Source organism: Micromys minutus (genome assembly GCF_963924665.1).
Source record: "Micromys minutus genome assembly, chromosome: 10".
In the NCBI taxonomy this organism is placed as follows: Eukaryota; Metazoa; Chordata; class Mammalia; order Rodentia; family Muridae; genus Micromys; species Micromys minutus.
This window is the reverse complement of record NC_137979.1, coordinates 61,514,643-61,519,933: the sequence shown is the minus strand read 5'-3', so window position 1 is coordinate 61,519,933 and position 5,291 is coordinate 61,514,643.

Below are 5,291 nucleotides of genomic sequence, written 5' to 3'. Positions count from 1 at the left end.
TTGGAAGACTCTGTGTTCTTGTTTTCATAAGCTATTAAAATGCTTGGTGATCAACAAAGTATTTGATATAAAAAATAAATCACAAAAAATTAAAATAAAAAAGAAAACCACTCAGAAAAATAAATAAATAAATAAAACAAAACCACTCAGGTCACTTTTCTCACCAGAACTACTAACAGGACAGGCTTGGCCACAGCCATCTGCTGAGTGTTGGTTGAGGAGATACTGAAGCCGGCTGTGGGGAGTTTTTTCTCGCTGAGTGGCGTTTGTGGTAAGCCGCTGGCAGCCTTATAAGGTGGTGAAACAGTCCCTTCAGATGCAGCGCCGCCTCTGTAATCATTCTGAGTTTAAAGGTAGAATACATACCTTTTGTGGTATGTGTGTATAGGGATATGTACCTTTTGTGGTATGTGAGTGTATGCAGTTTTTTTTTTTTTGTGTGTGTGGTGATTTTTTTTTCCCTTGAGACAAGGTCCAGAGTGGCCTTGAACTCTGATCCTCGGTCTCCCAAATGCTGGCGTTGCAGGTGCGCGCCAACATGCCAGCCTAATTGGAACTCTTTGTTCGTAAAAGCACAGTAGGGAGATCACTGAAACCCACTAAGTCTGTATCTGTGGCACTTGCAATGTAAGAACAGTTCTTTTAGAGCAGTTCGGAGCACACAGCATAAATGTAGTGGAAATGATGTTGACGTCTGACATAAAATTAAAAACATCATGTTTGTTGACACAAACCTTAACCTTTCTCCTGGAATGACTGATAATCCCCAAAGATTGACTGTAGGTATCATGTCACCTGGTCTGGGTTTCTATGGACAGTAATTCATAATCTAGAAAATAAATAAATTTAAATGACTGAATCTTGGCTGCTCCATGTAGATTTATTTCTGAATTTAAATACTGTATTCGGAGGTGAATGTTAGCATCTGCTGTGTGAACCCACCCAACGTATCCAGATGCATAGGCCTTGGTTCTTAGCAGGGCTGAAGAGGGGGTCTACACCACAGAACCAGCTCACACTAAACACTGAGTTCTGCTTTAAAAGTAAAAGTGTGAGGGCAGAGACAGGTAGATGTGTGAACTTGAGGCCAGCCATGTTTACGGACTAAGTTCCAAGCAGCCAGAGCTGGTTGTTTTGCCTTCATGTAATTTGTGCACTACATGTTCAGTGTTCTTGGAGGCCAGAGAGCATGATGGACCCCCCGGAACTGGAGTCACAGAGTTGCTAGTCCCCCAGTATGGGCAACTCTAGTTCCTAGGATCTGAGACCCTCTTCTAGCTGGCCTCTAAGGCCACTGCACACACATGGTAAGGAAGAAACCAAATGCTGTTGCTCAGCTCTCTCCACAACAGAATATCCTGCCCAGGAATGGGCCCACCCACTTAAGAAAAGTCTCCCACATCCATTGGCAGTTCCCTCCGGGCATACCCAGACCAGACTTCCAGATGTTTCTAGATTCTGTTAAGCTAACACTAGCTTCACAAGGCCCCTTGGTTTTCACCTTCTGGATTAATCAGCTTGGGTGCTTTGCTTATTGTTATGCCTGCAGGCTTCTCTATAGTTTCACAGTGCTTAGAACCTGCAGTGCTTCCTAGACCCTAAGACTCTAAAAGTCATAGTGGGGTTCTTGGTTTTGGTTTTTTGAGACATGGTTTCTCTATGTCGCCCTGGCTGTCCGCCGCCGTCCAAGGACTGGGATTAGAGGCATGTGCTCACCACCCAGCTTCATGTTTTTGTGGTAATTTCTGGCCTTCCTTCATGGTACAACTTTCAACTTCAGCCTAGTACTTTATAAATTCATCACCTAAGATATCTAAGCAGAAAATGGATTAGGTATAGGACCAGCGGCTTCCTCAGTGACAGATTTCCTCAAAAGGGAAGGATTAGGAGACCAGGACATATAGATGGGAACATTTGGGGTTAGTGTCATCTGTCCACCAGAGAAGACTGCTCAAACATGGGCTTAAGCCAATAGAAAGTCCTTATTAGCTGGCTGGCAACTCCACTGGGTGTTTGGGATCCTAATGTAGCCCTGAGCCTTTCTCAGAATGAACTTTTAAGCACACAAACCATGTTCTGGACTGATAGACTTCAGTTAAGAACAGTCAGAAGCAGAACTACAAGAATCCAAAAAAGCAAGGTTAGTACATTGAAACTTTCCCAGCACTCTGTGGACTTTGATGGAGTAGGTCTTTATTTTAGTGTTGGCAGGTGGTGCTGTATGCTCACTGAGTTTTACAGCCTGAATGGTACCCCTATCATGGAGTCACTTGTACTAAGATCTTGGGGCCTGTAACAGTTTAGAGGTCTTGTCCAAGCTCTGTCTTAACTCATCATCTAACCCAGAGGAAGTCTTCCCAGAGGCCCTATGAAAGGATTTGCAATTTCTTTTCCTTGCTTAGGGGCAGACTTGACAAGATCTGGTCCGAGGCTGTGGCCAGGGACTTGAAAGATTCGGGATTCAGTTTGTGGGAACTTAACTTTTCCCTCCTGAAGAGTCTCAGTTATCAGTCCTAACACTCTCCTGTGTTTGGTCTGTGGTACACCTGAGATAACCTGTGTTCCTTTTATGCAACACTGATTGATTAGCTTTCTGACCATTGTACGGTCCCTTTCTGCTGAATCTAACATTTTCCACTTACAAACTGTGTACAAGATTATTCTCCTCCTCCTCTTCCTTTCCCTCTTCTAAGACAGGTGGGTTGGCCAGTTTTGTGTATCAACTTGACACAAGCTGGAGTCAGAGAGGAAGGAGCCTCAGATGAGGAAATGCCGCCATGAGATCCAGCTGTAAGGCATTTTCTCAATTAGTGATTAATGGTGGAGGGTCCAGCCCATGGTGAATGGTGCCATGCACGGGCTGGTGGTCCCAGATTCTATAAGAAAGCAGGCTGAGAAAGCCATGGGAAGCAAGCCAGTAAGTAGCACCCCTCCATGGTTTCTGCATCAGCTCCTGCCTCCAGGTTCCTGCCCTGTTTGAGAGTTCCTGTCTTAGCATCCTTCAATAATGAACAGCAATATGGAAGTGTAAGCCAAAAAAAAAAAAAAAAAAAAGCCCTTTTTCTCCTCAATTTTGCTTTTTAGTCATGGTGGTTCATCACAGCAATACAAACCCTAACTAAGACAACAGGTATCTCTATATAGCCCTAGAAGTCCTGGAACCCACTCTGTAGATCAGGCTGGCCTTGAATTCACAGAGATCCACCTGCCTCTGCTTCCTGAGTGCTGGGATTAAAGGCATGCACCACCAGGACAGACAGTTTACTAAGCTTTTTTAACAGTCCTATAGTCTATGGTGGTAAAAATACAACAAACTATATTTTTGGTTATAAACTAGTTTTTTAGTGGTTGCAAATTGCTAGATTCTACTGCAGTTTGGTTTAACCATTTAAATTTGGGTTAACTTCATTAAAAGCTTCATTTTGCAATAGATGGCAGTTAATACAGAGACAACTGATCGATGTGCAGAGAGTAAGACACTATGAAAATGCAGTCCTGAATGGACCATCACATGCACACACACACACCCATGCACACACACCAAGGTCAGGGATCTTTATCAAAGTTGGGCAAAGGTAATGGGGAATTCCCTCACAACAGTGCGTTTCAAACGTGACAGGGTTGCGGCACACAGGAGCTCTCAGTGGCTGACTGATCTTTGAAAACCAAGCTTGCCAAGCTTTCAATGTGGTTGAGGAGAGGCTTACATAGTATCACCGCTAGCTGAGGAGCTATTGGCAATTGATGGCTGATGGGAGAGCAAGTGCTCCCCGCCCCCACACCCACACACGAAGAATTCTCCCCGTTAGAGAGCCCGTGTTCCAGTGTACCTGTGTACATACTCGAGGCAGAGTTATTCTCCATGAAGTTGGGAGGGAAAAGGCTATGGAAAGATTTGGCGCAGGTGCAATGGAGGGTGGATTTCATTTAAACACCGGCACATATAAAACAAAATTTAAATCTGTAGAGATTTGGAGCATCTGTGTTGGCAGAGCCACCACCATGCTTCTGGCTAAAGACCTATTTACTCTTTCTTCGGACTGCACCTAAGAAAGTGTGTTAAGTGTAGTTCTGAGACACTACTATGTAGCTGGCCTCAATTTTGTGCTACAGCCAGTTTTGACCTAGAAAAATTTACAGTCTAGGTCCAGCCTAGGTTACAAATGCTATGATTTTCGGAGTGGCACGTCCACTGTGTGCCTTTGTTGATGGTTCTGGGTTTTCTGAGCAGCTTTGACCTTATGATTGACCAAGAAGAAGATCATGGTCACCAATTAGCCCTCCGAGCTTGAGGAACTCGCTTGCACATAGTTGGGAGATGCTTTTCCTGCGTTTCACGGGAGTGACGTTAGGACAGCTCCTAGCGACTCGCGGAGTATCCAACTGACGCCTTGCCTCCGCTGCGAGGCATGCTGGGAGATGTAGTCCTTCCCCGCACCTCCCGTGATTCGGCCCGCTAGTGAACGGGCGGCAGACTACAGTTCCTAGAATCCTCCATGCCACTTTCTATTTGAGGTCGGAGGCGGGCGAGGTGGGAATGTCGCCGGCGCAGAGGTGGTAGGCCTGGCGGAACCTAGCGGACTGAGTGGAGTCGGAGCCCAGGGCTCTGGTTGGGCTGGATTTCTGTGGCCGTGTTTCTGAAAGGACGGCATTTAACAGGGCCCCCATGGACTAGGGAGAAGCCCTGCTGTGCCTGAGTCCAGATGGGATGGGCGCGCGGGGGATGGAACATTGAGGGGCACCAAGCCTGGCCTGGCGCCCGCTTGGCTGAGGGGCAGGCTCGCGAGTTTTAAAATGCCTTCAGGAAGTTGGTTGAATATGTGAAGACGTGACGTTATTCTGGGACACTTTGGCCTTTATAAGTCGCCCCTAGAAAATGTACCCCCGTCTGGGAAACTGCGACAGAATGCATAGGAGATAGCAGAAGTTCTTTGATGTGATACGAGCCAAAACGCGTTTGGACTTGTAGGTCGCTAAAGTAGCCATTGCACAGGAGGAACACAAGCATTCCCCTGTGTCCACAACCCCAGATACACTTTGCATTTTAGTAAGAGGCTAGGCACACCAAGAAGACAGATGAGCGCCGCAGCTGCCTTTCTTCCTAAGCATGTGAAGGTGGGTTTGGGTGAACTGAAAGAGGCAAGAAAGGAAATGCTGTTCCCTGTACGAAACGTTTATCGTCTGTGAAAGGAGAAACCAAAATTCTCTGGCAGGCTTTGTGCTGGATGCTGCTTACAGAGTTTCTTGGCAAGGGATTTGGGCCAGGATGTGGTTTCACTTTCCAAATGGCT